General features: G+C 38.7%; 1 long non-coding RNA gene across 1 annotated transcript in view; it reads left to right on the top strand.

The window, feature by feature from the left end:
- The first annotated feature begins 4,570 nt into the window (after positions 1-4,570).
- Positions 4,571-18,393, top strand: part of LOC126212937 (uncharacterized) — a 30,120-nt gene continuing 16,297 nt past the window's right edge. The window contains exons 1-2 of the long non-coding RNA XR_007541009.1: positions 4,571-4,697; positions 11,070-11,138. This is a non-coding gene — a long non-coding RNA (uncharacterized LOC126212937). The remainder of the gene's footprint in view (positions 4,698-11,069; positions 11,139-18,393) is intronic.

Genomic DNA, 18,393 nt, shown 5'->3' with positions numbered 1-18,393 from the left:
GCACTGCTTAAGCACCCAACAAGTGGTGCCGTTTCTGAAATGCTTATGTTGAGCCTGCAGGCCATCACAATCTGCCCTTGGTGAAATTCAGAAAGGTCATGGGTATTCCCCATTCTATACACGGACAGCATATTCACTGATACTACAATGCACCATGCGTATGTCTCACCAACAGTCATTCCTCACCAGGTGACGCTGCTATTGCCTGGATGGGTTTATATTGATAGTAGGTTCATGATCATTATATTCTTGCTGGTCAGTATATACTTTTAAACCGATTATGTTGCCCCAAGCTCTTAGTCTAAATGTAAACACTGTCCTGAACAAGCATAATACCAGAAACATACATCAGTTTCATCTTATAAGCCACCAAACTGCACTTTATCAGAGAAACCTACTAGATGCAGGATTGATGCTTGTCAGTTCAGTCAGATCACTCTCCACTGCAAAATTTAAAGCCAAACTACAAAGAATATTTATTGCCAACCCACATTAGCCACTGGATGAGTATCTCGGTTTCGCAGTGAATAAAGGCATTTTCGTATAGGCCTCATTATGTACTTTCAGCATCATTTAATAGAAACGCTTTATTATCCAGTATTAGTTTTAAGTTTTTAAGTTATTTCTTAAATAACTAATGTAATAAATTAGATCTCAGTTGAAATCAAACAGTGGAAACTTCAGGCTGGAATAACAACAATATGAGGAAAAGATAGATCGCTGCTCACCATAAAGAAGACATGTTGACTTGTCAACAGTCACAACAAAAGGACGTGAAGCATTACCTTTCTGCCAAAGCCTTATTCAGAAAATTAAACACACATACACAGTCATTCATTCACTGTGTGTGTGTGTGTGGGGGGGGGGGGGGGGGGTGGAGGTGGTGTTTGTCTTCCTTTTTAAAAACAAAGAAGGCTTTGGTTTAAAGTGTCTTTTTATTATGTCTGTCCTGTCTGTAACTCAATGTGTTGTATTTTTAGTGACTAGTAATCTGTATTTTCCTTATATTGTTGATACACATCTTAGCTGTTAAGGTGAAAGGCTCTCTTCCTTCAAATGAAGGCTCACCTACAAGTAAATTACTTTTAGACCTGTGCCTTATTGTATCAAAGTTTGTTGTAAAAAGTGTCCATATGTGTAGCCATTTGTTACGAACTCATGAATTAAGCAAAATTATCCTTGTATCATAAGATGATGAATAAAGTTCTTGTCATTATAATTACTATTATTATTATTATTATTATTTCTTTTCTTTCTCAGACATGTCTAGTTAAAAATGGAAAGTGACACGGATCTTGATCAAGCGTGACTTCCTTTTAACTGTACGGTATATGTTACATTGCATTTAGGAACTTCCGGGTAATTGAACAGGTATCAATAATTACAGATTTCTGTAGTTGTATATATAAGTTTGGATGTAGCTGTATTGCGTTGATGTACTGGTGGATATTGTGTGGCATGACTCCTGTAGTTGATAGTATAATCGGTATAATGTCAACTTTATCCTGATTCCACATGTCCTTGACTTCCTCAGCCAGTTGGATGGATTTTTCAATTTTTTCTCCTGTTTTCTTCTGTATATTTGTTGTATTGGGTATGGATATTTCGATTAGTTGTGTTAATTTCTTCTTTTTGTTTGTGAGTATGATGTGAGGTTTGTTATGTGGTGTTGTTTTATCTGTTATAATGGTTCTGTTCCAGTATAATTTGTATTCATCATTCTCCAGTACATTTTGTGGTGCATACTTGTATGTGGGAACGTGTTGTTTTATTAGTTTATGTTGTATGGCAAGTTGTTGATGTATTATTTTTGCTACATTGTCATGTCTTCTGGGGTATTCTGTATTTACTAGTATTGTACATCCGCTTGTGATGTGACCTACTGTTTCTATTTGTTGTTTGCAAAGACTGCATTTATCTGTTGTGGTATTGGGATCTTTAATAATATGCTTGCTGTAATATCTGGTGTTTATTGTTTGATCCTGTATTCCAATCATGAATCCTTCTGTCTCACTGTATATATTGCCTTTTCTTAGCCATGTGTTGGATGCGTCTTGATCTATGTGTGGCTGTGTTAGATGATACGGGGTGCTTGCCATGTAGTGTTTTCTTTTTCCAATTTACTTTCTTCGTATCTATTGATGTTATGTGATCTAAAGGGTTGTAGAGGTGGTTATAAAATTGTAGTGGTGTATCCGATGTATTTATATGAGTGATTGCTTTGTGTATTTTGCTAGTTTCTGCTCGTTGTATAAATAATTTTCTTAAATTGTCTACCTGTCCATAATGTAGGTTTTTTATGTCAATAAATCCCCTTCCTCCTTCCTTTCTGCTTAATGTGAATCTTTCTGTTGCTGAATGTATGTGATGTATTCTATATTTGTGGCATTGTAATCGTGTAAGTGTATTGAGTGCTTCTAGGTCTGTGTTACTCCATTTCACTACTCCAAATGAGTAGGTCAATATTGGTATGGCATAGGTATTTATAGCTTTTGTCTTGTTTCTTGCTGTCAATTCTGTTTTCAGTATTTTTGTTAGTCTTTGTCTATATTTTTCTTTTAGTTCTTCTTTAATATTTGTATTATCTATTCCTATTTTTTGTCTGTATCCTAGATATTTATAGGCATCTGTTTTTTCCATCGCTTCTATGCAGTTGCTGTGGTTATCCAATATGTAATCTTCTTGTTTAGTGTGTTTTCCCTTGACTATGCTATTTTCTTACATTTGTCTGTTCCAAAGGCCATATTTATATCATTGCTGAATACTTCTGTTATCTTTAGTAATTGGTTGAGTTGTTGATTGGTTGCTGCCAGTAGTTTTAGATCATCCATGTATAGCAAATGTGTGATTTTGTGTTGGTATGTTCCAGAAATATTGTATCCATAATTTGTATTATTTAGCATGTTGGATAGTGGGTTCAGAGCAAGGCAGAACCAGAAACGACTTATTGAGTCTCCTTGGTAAATTCCACGCTTAATCTGTATTGGATGTGATGTGATATTATTTGAATATAAATAAATATCTGTGCAGTGGTGAGTTACCAGCTGGCTTGTTATGAGAATGATAAGCCTTGCCTTAGATATGCCAGTGCCTTTATCAGAGCAACTAAAATATTCAGTCCTGTAAGATCAGGTTTTTTAGTGTAAAATGAGATGGAAGAAACCTATGCAATAGAAGAAGAATATTTCAACAATTAAATGCTGCCAATCAGACTACTGGGTGTCGTACTTGTCATCGACATCTACATCAACATCTACACTCCGCATACCATGGTGAGGTGCACGACAGAGGGCATGTCCCATTGTATCAGTTATTAGGGTTTCTTCCTGTTCCATTCACATAAGCAGCATGGGAAGAATTGCTGTTTTAATGCCTCTGTGCATGCAGTAATTATTCTAATCTTATCCTCACGATCCCTGTGTGAGCAATACATAGCGGGTTGTAGTATATCCCTAGAGTTATCATTTATAGCTGGTTATTGAAGCATTCTTAATAGATTTTCTTGGGATAGTTTATGTATATCCTCAAGAGTCTGCCATTTCAGCTCCTTGTGTATCTCTGTGACACACTCCCGTGGATTAAACAAATCTGTGACCATTTGTGCTGCCCTTCTCTGTACACATTCATTATCCCTCGTTAGTCCTTTCTGGTACGGAGCCCACACACTTGATCAATATTCTAGAACCAGTTGCACGAGTGATTTGCAAGCAATCTCCTTTGTAGACTGATTATCTTCCCCAGGATCCTGCCATCTGCTTTACCCGTGACTGAACCTTTGTGATTATTCCATTTCATATCCGTAAAAAGTGTTGCACCCAGGTATTTGTATGAGCTGGCTGATTCCCAACAGTAACTCACTGATGTATAGTCGTAGGATTCTACATTTTTTTCATTTTGTGAAGTGCAAAATTTTACACTTCTGAACCTTTAAAGCAAGTTTCCAATCTTTGCACCTCTTTGCAATCTCGTCAAGATCTCACTGAATATTTATGCAGCTTCTTTCAGACAGTACTCCAAGATAGGTAACTGCAGCATCTGCAAAAAGTCTGATGTTACTATTAATATTGCCTACTCACCAAATGGCGGCAGGGGAACACACACACAAAAGGATTTGACTTTTGCAAGCTTTCAGAGCCAGTGGCATTACATTGTATTATCAATAATTGATTATTTCCATTGTTATATTAATATTGTCTAAAAGGTCATTAATGTACAACACATATAGCAAGGGTCCCTACAAACTTCCCTGGGGCATACCCGAAGTTACTTTACATCTGACGATGACTCTCCATCCGAGATCATACGCTATGTTCTCCCTACCAAAAAGTCCTCAATCCAGTCTCAAGTTTCACTTTATGCACCATATGATCATACTTTTGACAATAACAACAGTCATTCTTATCCACTGTACCCATTGAACACTGTGTAAGAGAATTTGTAACTTCATATCTAAATGCCCTTATAATATTGTGAAATGTTGATTTTTTGTTTTTTAAAGAAAGAGAAAAAAAAGAACAAAAACACCGTTTGTAAGATGGCTGTACGAATAAAACTAATTTAAAGGGAAAAAAAAGAGGAAATAAAGAAAAGAGGACAGATAATTGAGTGACCTTTTTTTCCGCTTTCAGATACCTGGCCAATGAGATGAAGTTGTACCACTTCCATCAGTCCAGACATTTGTCAAAGAAGTGCAGTTTGTAAGTATTCTGAAACATTGACTGTCGAGTATGCACTGCAGTAATGTGAATATTGACTGAATTCTGTCATGTTGAGAACTTGGATGACACAGTCTGTGTTTTGTGAGGGGGAAAAAGCTTTCATTAGCAAAGATCACATAAGTTAGTCTGTATTGTTGACAATCGGTTTCAACAGTTGGAGCTGTCGTTTTCTGGTCTTAAGAAATGTCTGTGATGAAACATGTGCCATTGTGAATTTGTAGCTTATGGATAAAACCCAGCACATTATACATAGGTTTTTCGAAAACAAAACCGTTTACAGTTAAAAAAGCAGCTTGTGCACACGAGCATGTTCACATACATAGCACTCGCAGAGGCTCGTTAAGTCTTAAAATGTAAAATATACATTAAACTGTAGTTGCACCATATACTTCGGCTGAGGTGTGGATCCACAATGTGTGGAACATTTCTGCAAACATAAACAGATGTGCATTTTGCTGTATATCATGTGCTTCAAGAATTAACAAGCTTCTGCGAGCACTACTTATGCAAACATGCTCCTGTGCACGAGGTGCTTTTTAACTGTAAATGGTTTTATTTTTGACAAAATTATGTATAATGTCCTGCATTTTAAGCAGTGCAATGACAGTGTGGCATAAGGTACAAGCTCACAGTGGAACATGTTTCATAACAAACATTTTTTGAAGACCAGAGGATGACAGTTAGAACCGTCAAAACCAGTTGTCCACAATAAAGACTAATTTATGCAATATTGGGTAATGAAAGCTTTTCTCAAGGAATAAATATTACTTCTGTTCCTTATAGCTATCGCAGAGAAGCTGTATGGATGCAGTTTCATATCATGTCTGCTACAGTGAAAGACTGAAGTTGAAACAAGGCTGCTGGATAGACGCAGGGTGTATATACCCCAGGCTGACTGGGAAATCTGGGGAGAACACAGGAATCTTTAAGATTTCTGATAATTTTTCATTGTTTTAGTTTCCAGTTAAATTTTTGTAATTTCGACGAGTAAGAACTGATATTCGTAACAAAAATTTTACTTTGGCCCACTACAGCAGGATAGTATTGCAGAAAGAAAACATAAATGAGAGAATAACACCAAAATAAAATTTTAGTTGCAAAGAAAGTGCACCATTTACTACAAAACAAAGTGCACACACAAGTGTCTGCCAACCGCAAAATGTGTTGAAGGCTTTAGGATGAAGACTGTGTTATATATTGTAACAACAAACTGCTTTCAATGAGTATGATGTCACAAAAGTTTACTTTTATAACAGGTCATGGGAAAATATTGAGGATGGTGGTTTGAGAAGCATGATTTACGAAGTAAATTTCCTATTATGCAAGATGACTTACATCACATGTGAGAATCTGTGATTAATTTCTTAAATCACAGAACGTTTGACTGTCACTCAAAACTTAACACTTTGAGGGACAGCCGTGTAGAAAAATTTTGAATCTAGAAGACTAGCCATTTATGCCATTATTTAAATATTTCCAGCATATTAGACTGAGTAACACCTTACAGTGGTTAGCACACTGGTCTCCCATTCGGCAGGACGACAGTTCAGGCCTGCGTCTGGCCATTCTGATTTAGGTTTTCCATAAAAAAAACTCTCCGAACAGGCCTCAGAAGGCTCAATGGTACCGAACGGCCGCCGTGCCATCCTCAGCCCACAGGCGTCACTGGATGCGGATATGGAGGGGCACGTGGTCAGCACTTCGCTCTGCCGGCCGTATATCAGTTTACGAGATTGAGCCACTACTTGTCAATCAAGTAGCTCCTCAGTTTGCCTCACATGGGCTGAGTGCACCTCGCTTGCCCGCAGGGCTTGGCAGACCAGATGGTCACCCATCCGAGTACTAGCCAAGCCCAAAAGTGCTTAACTTCGGTGACCTGACAGGAACCGGTGTTATGACTGCAGCAAGGCCATTGGCTAGGTTTCCCATGATTTCCCTAAATCGCTTCAGGCAGATGCTGGGATGGTTCCTTATAAAAGGGGATGGCCTTCACCTATCCGATGGGACTGATGATCTTGTTGTTTGGTCCCTTCCCCCTAACCAGCCAACCAACCAACCAATCAGCGTATTTGTGTTTGATATATCTTGAAAGGTAACACACTAAAAAAGGACAAGCTTAGTTTTTCATATCTGTTTTATTTCTGTCATAGATTACAAATTATGCAATAACGGTGGCAAAAAGTAAAATTATCCTTCAAAGCAGTTCGAGGTGAAATCTTGAGCAATTTTCCATGTAATTGGCTTTTCTATGGAAAAGTTGGAGTCCTTCTCAAAGGATCCATCGTATCCTAAGAAAAGGCAAAAAGCTTTTGATGACTGGTATATTGTAGGTGATAGCTTATCTTTTCATGTAGCTATACTGAATGTATATTAATTTAAACCATTAACTTTTCCTATTTGCATATTCACTCTACTTAACAGTGATGTTGCTAGTGGCCGACTACAACACAAGTCCTGTGCTCTGAATATCTGCTGTCATTGGTTGGGGAGTACTGTAACTTGAGCTATGATTGGTGGCAATGGCTCATCGCAATCTCGTTTTCGGTGCTTCGAAAGATACCGTGCTTTAATTGGTGCAATTCGTATTTATACTTTTGTAATTTGAAAATATGCGCTGCACATGGTGCTGCGCATCAAATATTTTTCCAAAACAAGTTATTTTTTGCTGAAGTACCGGGAAGTTCTACACTTGTATACAATACCTTTACAATTCAAAGGATTTGTCAGTTGGGCAGCGCCAAGGAAAAGTATATTGTCACTTAACACAGGGAAAGTTTATTTTTAACTGGGATATTTGGGAAAAAATCCGTCGCCCCCCCCCCCCCCCTTTTCCTTGTCAGCGTATATACCCTGAGACAACATTGGCCCAGTATTACTGATGTGTTTGAGAGCGCCAACCATTATATAATTATTGCATGTGCTGTGCAAGATATATGAGACAGACAAACTATCAGTTTAATAACTCATGAAACTTCCTGGCAGATCAAAACTGTGCGCTGCACCATGGCTCAAACCAGAGATCTTCGCCATTCTCAGAGCTTTACCCCTGCCAGTATATCTCCTACCTTCCAAACTTCTCATTCAAAACCTGTGGGACTAACACTTCTGGAAGAAAGGGTGTTCCAGAGACATTGTTTAGCCACAGCCTTACTCAGGAAGTTTCCTAATGGCATACACTCCGCTACAGAGTGAAAATTTGTTCTGGTTAATAATTCATGATATTGTCACAAATAATTTACAGAAGAATGGAAAAATTGGTAGAAACCGATCCCAGGGAAGGTAAGTGCAGGTTGTGGAGAAATGTAGCGGTATGTGAGGAAAAAATGACCCTGTGATTTATATTAGAAGATTGGTTAAAGAAAGGGAAACCTGGATTTATAGCATTTGCAGATTCGGAGAATGCTTTTGACAATGTTGACTGGAATGTACTCTTAGAAATTCTGTAGATAACAGGGATAAATTATAGTGACCAAACAGGTAACTGCAACTATTACAGAAATCAGACTGCAGTCACAAAGAGTTGAACGACGTGAGAGGGAGATAGTGGTTGGTAATGGAGTGAGGCAGGGTTGTAGCCTATCCTCGATGTGTTTCAATATGTACATAGAGCATGCAGTAAAGGTAACCAAGGAGGAATTCTTAAATGAAATTAAAGTTCAGGAAGAAGAGATAAAAACTGAAGTTTGCCGAAGACACTGTAATTTCTTCAGAGTCGACAAATTAGTTGGAAGAGCAGTGTGGTGTGGGATGTGTAATGTCTTCAACAGAGGCTGTAAGATGAACACCATCGAAGGTAAAACAAGGTCAGTGGAAGGTAGATGAATCGTGATGTTGAGGGAGTTAGATTAGGAAATGAAATGTGTTTTTATATCTGTGCAACAAAAAGCTGATGATGGTCAGTGAAGGAGAATATAAAATGCAGACTGTTAGTAGCAAGAAAAGTGTTTTGAGAAAAGAGAAATTTGTTAACATCAAACTAAAAGTATAAGTGTTTGGAAGTCCTTTCTGAGGGTATTTGTCTGGTGTGTAGACCGGTACTGAAATAAAACATGGTTGATAAACAATTCAGACAAGAAGAGAATAGAAACGTTTGAAATGTGGTGCTGTGGAATGATGCTGTAGATCAGGTGGGTAGATAGAATAACTAATCAGAATCGCCAAAAAAGAGTTTTGTGGCTCAGTTTCACTAAAAGAAGGGTATGGTTAATAATACTCATACTGAGCAATCACCAGTTTGGTAACGGGAAAGTAACTGGGGGGTGGGGTTAATAATTGGAGATAATGACCAAGGTTTGGCTACTGCTAGCAGGTTCTAATGGATGTAGGTTGCAGTATCATGCATAGATGAAGAGGCTTGCTCAGCATGGACTAGCATGGAGATTTGCATCAAACCAACCTTTAGACTGAAGGCTACATCATCAACAACAACACACTTAATATTGAGGAAATTTAGAAACCACACGTTATAATAACGGCAGAGTCTTGTTTTTATTTTTGTTTCACCCGACTTTGCGATATGTTAAATTAATCACTTTTTAATGTTTTGTGCCTTTCTGTTAGCAGCTCAGTATTGTTTCATTCTTTTGACCTTGCTTTCCTATCTTCTTCAGAGATGTGGATGTTCATTAGGATTTGATTTTGGAACCTAGCCCCCCCCCCCCCCCCTCTCCTTCCCTCCCTCCCCTCCCATTGTGTTCTTTTCCTCTTCTCTCTTTTTCTCCGTTTTATTTTTGAACATAGCTCTTGTGATTTGGAGTTATCTGAAGTCCTTTACCATTTCAGTAATCCATTTTTTTCCTGCAGAAGTAGTCATAATTTATTCAGTTGATCTATTTTGGTTCAGAATGAAGATGTATCCATAAAAATGAATTCTTTTTGTCCTAATTGTGTCTGAGAGTTTTTCGGTAGTTGTGAAAAGGGTTTCATTTTTGGTGCGGATTAATTGTTGTGAAATCTGGGGTCAAGAAACGTTTCTAATATCTTCGTTTCTTCTATCTCCAGTCTTTCAACTAGGCCATGGTTGGTGATAGTGTTTCAGCTGCATACAGGGCTTCTGGTTTGACTACTACACTGTTACAATGCTTATGTTTGTGTGCTGTGAGAGGGACCTTTTGTTGTATGTGTTTTTTGCGAGATAGAAGACCAGATCAACTTTACTTCTAATTTCCATTGCCTTTTTCTCGAGCCCATTCCAGCTGATGGATTCTGCAAGGTATTTGAGTTCTTTGATTATCTCTACTTTTTGTTGTCCCACTTTAAAATGTTGTGGTGTTTTTTTTGTGTTTGTTGTTACATTGGTCTTTTTGAGGGTTTTGAGACCTTGAGACCTGCTTTTTCTGTTCAAGGGTCTGTTCTTTGGCTATTTCCCAGGTCTCAGCTAGTAGGGTTATATCATCTGCAAAGGCTAGATAGTTGGCTTTGATGCCTTTTGTTTTGTGCTCCTAGGCAGATTCCACTATCTCTGTGTACCCGTCTGCCCAACAAGTTTTTCTTGGGAGCACTTAACTAGCACTGGGGGATTCCATCTCCTTAGCTTATACCAGTTTTTATTTCAAAAGGGTTAGTGTTCTCCCATGAATTTGGCTTTGGAATATGTGGTGATAAGGGTCTCTCTGATTGGATTTATATTTTTTGTTATCTAGGGCTAATTCTTTTAGTATATATAAGGGATTCCTGGTGTATTGAGTTTCATGATTTTAAAAACTCAATGACAGTCATAACATATCATTTTGCTCTTCATTTTTGGTATGTCATGAAGTTTTTGAGGTTTAGTGTTTGTTTTGGGCAGGCTCTTCCTTTCCTGAAGCCAATTTCATATTCTTCAAGTTAATTGTCTAACTGGGATTTTGCTCTGTTTAGTAAGACTGTGGAGAGTATCTTGTATGTTATGTCTAGGGGGAGATTCCTCCATAGTTGTGATCTGCTTGGGACACTTTCTTATGGAGTGGGTGGACGAGGGCCGTCTTCCATTCATCAGGGGTTTTTCATGTATTCATATTTCTTCAAAAAAGTTGTGGTGAGCGTCTGTGACATTTTTTCCTCAAAGTTCAGCTCGATTTGGTCTCCCTGAGACCTTGTGGTTTTTGAGATTTGAAATGACTGTAATTCCTCAGTGATGGATGGTTCAGAGTTAGGGCTGGTTGTCGAGCTCTTCAAGACCACTTTTCTGTGTTCTTCGTAGTTGAGATGGTTTTGGAAATATTGGAAATTGTTTGCACATATTTCCATTTCTGTCTTCAGTTTCCAAGTTCAGTGGGCTGTATTTGATTATTTTTCGTTTAAAATTTGTATAAAAGTTCCTTGTGTTGTTTTTTTATGAAGATCATTGACTAATTTGTTTTCCACTTGCAGATAAATGACCAAGTGGATGAAGCAGCCACACTCTCACTGGTCCAGATATTCCTCAAAGAAGAGGAAGGTGTAAGTATTCATGAAATACTGACTGTCAGTTACACACTGAAGTAATGAGATAACTGTTAATTGTATTTCATTTACCAGTAGTAGAAAACGCATATACATAAAATTTCTTATATACTATTGTTGAAAGTCAAACTGGAGAATACGCATTATAATAAGCCACAATTGTACTGTGTATACACACACAGTTTAGGTAGATATTTCTAAGGGACTCTTTGCAAATGATACAGTTGTAAACAGTGATTTCACATAACTAGAAAATTATTGTTAAATGCTGGAGGACTTGATGATGATGTGCATGTGGTTCGGGGACAGGCAAGTCAAGTACTGTAGATGTGTAAACAGATGAAAAGACTGTCGTTGCTCAGTTACTGGAAAAGGACACAACCAGCAATAGCAGCAGTTTCAGGAGAAATCAGATGGCAGAAAATTCGTGCTGGACTGGAACTCAAACCCGGATCTCTGGGACTCAAACCCAGATCTCCCAGTTTATGTGTTAGGTCACCATAACCACTTTGGCTATCCGTACAGGAGTCATGACAAGAAACACTTCCATATGTCGTCACCTGTGCGTCACAACCTGCACTCTTGCACTTAATTTATAGGGATTGGAAAAATTTACGTTTCTGCTTCAAAATGCAAAATTACGTTTTAGATGCTATTTTGTAGTAAATTGTATCCAGATGAACTATTTTATCAGAGATAATTTGAAATAGCTTGATTCCTGCATAAAAATATTGAAAATGTAACCAGTTTTTGGTTAATGGTATTGTGCATCTTCTGGTGAAGGCCAATTTGTAAAGGTAATGTGTATAAGAACCTTTCTGCAAAATGAAAGTGTACAAATGCAACGACATATCAGTACACTAAATGATCTGATGCCAGGCCAGTTGTGGGCAGTTGAGTGGTCTATTTAAGATACGTGCTGTGTAATACAATGTAGTACTCAGCTGTGGGACCTAGTATTTTATAACAAAGAAATGTGTACATTTGTTTGTTAAAAAAGCCCAAAATATGGTTTAATGTGGACATTTATAAAGTGTCAAATTAGGTGGAGTATGTTTTGAGCAGTGGTTGTATCGAATACTGCTAGATATCAGGCCTGCACTGAGTCGTTAACAATAGTCCGCTAACATTAGCGAGCAGTTGAGCTGTAGCTTTCCCCCAAATATTTTGTGTCACGTGTTGCTTATCGTTTTCTGATTTTGAAATAAGTGAAGCTACTAATCCTGATCCGTTACGGATTTCGATTACGAACCTTACAACGTTAGAAGAGATGGGTGATCCCTTTGACAATAGTGTTGGCTGTTGCCATGTGAAAGGGAGGCGGGGTTTGTTTCTGCACACCACTCTTCTTCCCTCTGGCAGTCAAAATTCTAGTTTGTTTATGCTTGTTGTCATCTGCCACTGTAGCCTGTAGTGTCTGCACTATGTGCCAAAATTCTTCTCCTAATGTTAACATAGCATTATGATATGTTCAGTTCTGCTTCTATGCTAACTGCCTTGTCTGTTCTGTCTGTAGCATTGTAAAGCATGGGTCGCACACGTACGAATGCCCACAAAAGATAGAAATTAATAGTTTGTAGATTTTGTTATCATCGAATTGTGTAGAAAAGAGAGATAATGTCCAGAAACACCTTAAATTAGAGACGCATTCAGCTCACTGTCAGGAAAAAGCTGTGGCTTTTCAACAGAACAATCATTTTTAAATTTTTAAATATAGCCAAATGAAGAAAACAAAGGCTAGTTCGGAAGAAAAAGGTTTTGAAGTTTTTGCAAAAGCAAACATTACTGTCACAAAGTTCCCAATCAGCACCTTTCTGTAGCAGTCAGTTTCAAAGAAATAAGGCTTTGTGTATTTTCACTCGCGTGACAACCTCTGAGGTAGGTGCATCTAATCATTAAAAGAAATATGAAATCAACAAAAATAGATGCGAATTATGCCAAAAAAAAAGAGAGAGATAGAGATAGAGAGAGAGAGAGAGAGAGAGAGAGAGAGAGAGAAATTCCAGTACGTGGGGTACATATAGAAGTTTGGGCCTGGCCAAGAGTTGTGAACAGATAGCCAAAACAGTTAAGGTGACCACTTGTGTAAAGCAGGAAACCTAGGTTCGAGTTCCAGTATGGCACAAATTTTAGTTGTTTTCATTCCATTATACAGCTGATGGTTGTCCGTATTTGCAACTGCAAATATGTTTTGTGTATTCCATGTGGGCTGTGGTCAGCACAGTGCTTGTTCTTTTGGGCATGCATGTATGTCCAAAGGAACATTGCATCATACTTTTAACAACACAGGCACTGCAATATCAAAAAAAGGCTGTGTTTATACAGTGTCTGCATCGTCACAATATAATGGTTTTCAGACACGCATGCCTAAAAGCTGTGGATGAACATTATGAAAGAAATCTACTTATTTCATATCTGCATCGATGTCAGCATTTTGTTACACACGAAAGTTTGTGCTGGACCGAGACTCGAACTCAAATTTTCCACTCGTTACGAGCGTTCACCTTAACTGCTTCAGCGATCTGAATGTTCCCCCGGGACTGATCCACACTTCTATACATTGTGTAGTCACATCCCGTATGCCCACACAATTTGCGATCTTCGTGCAGGGAGAGAAGAGTGTTATATTGTCATTTTAGCCTCTCGTTGGTGCATATTTGTAATACGCGAACTTTTTCACAACATTATATTATTGTATATAAATTAGTTGTCAGTTGACAGCTCCCACCAGCAATACACGAATGGGACCTGTGCTGGTTTTGCAGGCTCCAACCCTGTTGGCAGTTCCACTATGCAAATCATTGTTCTTGCTGGTACTCAAGTAGCAAATGTATTTTAATGCGAAAATGTTGTCTAAATGAAGAAAAATGTAACCCTGGCCCTAATGACATTTAACAGCACTACGGAGGTCTAGATCGTAGTCAACTTAGAGAAATTTTATGTACTTTTTGTAGGAAGTACAGACATAAAACTTAATACTTGTTACGAGTTAAATGTTGACAAAATTTCAAAACGATGTCATCCTCGAGCATTATGCACGAGTCTCTATAGACCGTATGCTGAAGCTGTGGCGCGATCCCAACCGAGGGATGTTTGGTGAAGACTAGGGACCGTATTATACGCATTTGCATGCTGCATATCCATTTGCATATTTCGCTCATTTCCACCAGTTATTGCATATTTTAATAAAAACTGGTGACGATACATATTTCACTCTGTTTACAATATTTTAAAAATTGAGACGGGTAGTCTCTAGCTCTATCTAGTTTTTATGTCTCACACATTCACCGCACCTAAAACTGCGTGTAATAGCTAACCGAAAGCCCACTGCATGGCGAAATCATTACAGAATAGGAACAGGAAGAGGCGTACAGAGTCAGTGCTCCTGCGCCTGTGCCCTCCGGTTAATCATCGATGTCTTCGTTTAGTCCGACCTAGTGCGGATCCCAAACATTTGAGCAGAGCTCGAGAAGAGGTTGCACTAGTGTCCTACATGTGGTCTCCTTTACAGATGAACCTCACTTTCCTAAAATTCTCCCAATAAACCAAAGTGGACCATTCGCCTTCCCCACTGCAGTCCTTATATGCTCATTCAATTTCATATCGCTTTGCATTACGCCTAGATATTTAACTGACATGACTGTGTCAAGCATCTCATTATTTGTAAACTGTGGGTTTGTTTTTCCTACTCATCTGCATTAACTTACATTTTTCTACATTTAGAGGTAGCAGCCATTCACCACACCAACTAGAAATTTTGTCTGAGTCATCAACTACCCTCCTACAGTCACTCAACGATGGCACTTTACTGTACACCACAGCAACATTAGCTAACAACCGCAGACTACTGTCCACCAAATCATTTACATATGTAGGAAAACAACAACTTTCCTGTCACACTTTCCCGGGGCACTCCTGTCTCTGATGAACACACACCATCAGGCACAATGTACTGGGTTCTGTTACTCAAGAAGTCTGTGAACCACTCACAAAATCTGGGGACCTATTCCGTATGCTCGTACCTTCATTAACAGTCGGCAGTGTGGTGCCGTGTCAGATGCTTTACAGAAATCTAGGAGTATGGAATGCTGCGTGACAAACAATTTTGTGTTTTAAACAGCACTGTTGTGACCTCTCTGGTTATCTCAGGGTGACTGATCATAGGTGTACACTCTGGTGTTTTGCTGAGTTGTCGTTTCCATCTCGTGCACAATATTTCAACAACTGGACGAGCCTTCTTCTTTAGGTGCTGTGAGTTTTACTGTTTTGTGCACTTGCTGGGTGGACTCCACTCCACACAGTCTGGTTGGAGTCTGGGAAGTGAGTGACAGCAAAACTCGTAGCATCCGTGGAAGACGGCTGCGTGAGATGTCGAAATATTGTGCATAAAATGTAACTGACAACTTGGCAGAATGGCCGGTAGCACACAGTTACAGATTTTGTTCTTAGGATCTGCAGCTGTTTTCTTTTAAAACTGACAGTGTAATCAACTAAATGCACTCACAGAAACAGCAAGTGTCATATTGTGAAGCACCAGTCTGATACTTGTCAACCTTCACGGTGATGTTTATCGTGTGACAGTTATTTCGTGATTAAAATTTCATTCCATTTTGAACTTATTCATCAATAAAAACTTATCTGGTTTTGATGGTGTTCCAGTAGAGTACTAAAGATTTATTCTCATAAAATAAGCCTCGTATTATTGGAAATATGTAATGCATCAACTGAGTCAAGACATTTTTCCAAAGAAACTGAAATACACCATTGTTAAACTCCTCTTTAAGTAAGGTGATAGGAGAGGTCAATAACTGCTGACCTGTTTCATTGTTGACATCATTTTCCAAAATGCAGTTGAATACCAGCAGCTGCCAGTCTTGTGATGGCTTTTGTTACCACTGGAAAGTTGGCATTGGTGATGCCAAGTTTCCAGACAAGGTGTGTGTGTGTGTGTGTGTGTGTGTGTGTGTGTGTGTGTGTGTGTGAAGACCTCTTTCACAGTTTTGGTAGCACTTGATTCATAGCTGTTGAGCTCACAAAAGATTACCTTTCTTTTAGTGTGAATCATCCAGTAATATTCAGCAGCATTAAGCCAGGAATCCAATCATCTAAGCACAGGGTGGGGGAAGGAGGGGCAGTGAAGGTGCTCGTTCCTTGGATTTCTGCACCTGTAGCGGGACGTTCACATTAATTGTTGTGCCACAAGTAATTAATTTTCATACATCGGAGCAATTTGATCACACCTCTTCTGCAACTCTGCATAACGCATGCACGAGTCAAATGACATAAACCATACTGCGGTAGAGAATTTGAAGCCCTCAGCTGCTTTAGCCGTGTATGAAGCACCATCTGTTGCTAGAAGCAAAACATTTTCTCTGCTCACAACATCTTGTCACAGTAGCTTCACAGAGTTGTGAAACAAAATGGCAACTGTTGCAATTTGTACTCTCTCTCAAGAGCTTCACGCATTAGGAGGAACATTTTTCCAGGCCTGTCAACTTTCAGAACACCCCATAACATCTGCAACATAATGTCCACCCACATTGGTACCTTTGTATAGGGACGTTGATCTTTAGTTCAGCAACACAATTTTTTTTTTTAAATTTTATTTTATTTTTTTTTTTTTTTTTTTTTTTTGAGCTTCTCTTCATAGCACACTGATAAATAGTTCTTTCTCAATATAGATTAACCTGGAAGAGGATGTTTTGTGTACTTCTCAAGAACTGTCTGAAATGTGGATTCTTCAGCTTCTCAGATGGGATGTTGCAAGACACCATCATTTCACCTGTCTTTAAATGTTTGTACAATTGAAGATGAACCTGTCTGCTCAACTAACAGCATTTGTCTGCTGCCATTTTCAGCACTTCTCTTCACACAGCTGCTGTATTTGGTGGTATTACAGTGCTGTTGCACATTAAAGTGCTGTTCTGCACTAACTTTGACTTCACTTAATTAACAAAATAACATTTCCCCACCAGTGCTGAAGAACTTATCATCAAACTCACAAACGAAACCTTGCAACTCCATGCTGATGGACGGCTTTTGTTGAACCACTTGAGTTTATGTTCTGACTGAATAGTGTGACCACGTGTGCGATGTTTATCATGTCGGGAGGTGCCTTTGTTAGTTTTGAGAATGTTTTGTTGGCCCCACCCAACAGTGTCTTACATCAGCAAACTGACTAGTGTGTAATGCTACTTGTCTACTGTTATTGTGGTCTTCAGTCCTGAGACTGGTTTGATGCAGCCTTCCATGCTACTCTATCCTGCGCAAGCTTCTTCATCTCCAAGTAACTACTGCAGCATACATCCTTCTGAATCTGCTTAATGTATTCATCTCTTGGTCTCCCTCTACGATTTTTACCCTCCACACTGCCCTACAATATTAAATTGGTGATCCGTTGATGCCTCAGAACATGTCCTACCAACCGATCCCTTCTTCTTGTCAAGTTGTGCCACAAATTCCTCTTCTCCTCAATTCTATTCAGTACCTCCTCATTAGTTACATGATTTACCCATCTGATCTTCAGCATTCTTCTGTAGCACCACATTTCAAAAGCTTCTATTCTCTTCTTGTCTAAACTAATTATCGTACTTGTTTCACTTCCATACGTGGCTACACTCCATACGAATAGTTTCAGAAAAGACTTTCCGACTCTTAAATTTATACTCAATGTTAACAAAGTTCTCTGCTTCAGAAACACTTTCCTTACCATTGCCAGTCTACATTTTATAGCCCCGACCATCATCAGTTATTTTTATCCCCAAATAGCTAAACTCCTTTACTACTTTAAGTGTCTCATTTCCTAATCTAATTCCCTCAGCATCACCTGATTTAATTCGACTACATTCCATTATCCTCTTGTTTTGCTTTTGTCGATGTTCATCTTACATCCTCCTTTCAAGACACTGTTTATTCAATTCAACTTCTCTTCCAGGTCCTTTGCTGTCTCTGACAGAACTAGTATGTCATCGGTAAACCTCAAAGTTTTTATTTCTTCTCCGTGGATTTTAATTCCTTCTCCAAATTTTTCTTTTGTTTCCTTTACTGCTTGCTCAGTATACAGACTGAATAACATTGAGGATAGGCTACAACCCTGTCTCACTCCCTTTCCAACCACTGCTTCTCTTTCATGTTCCTTGACTCGTATAACTGCCGTCTGGTTTCTGTAAAAATTTTAAATAGCCATTTGGCCCCTGGCACCTTCAGAATTTGAAAGAGACTATTCCAGTCAACATTGTCAGAAGCCTTCTCT

This window comes from Schistocerca nitens, chromosome 11, assembly GCF_023898315.1.
Source record: "Schistocerca nitens isolate TAMUIC-IGC-003100 chromosome 11, iqSchNite1.1, whole genome shotgun sequence".
NCBI classification, from domain to species: domain Eukaryota; kingdom Metazoa; phylum Arthropoda; class Insecta; order Orthoptera; family Acrididae; genus Schistocerca; species Schistocerca nitens.
Note: the sequence above shows the minus strand (reverse complement) of the source record. Positions and strands in the feature narration are given on the sequence as shown.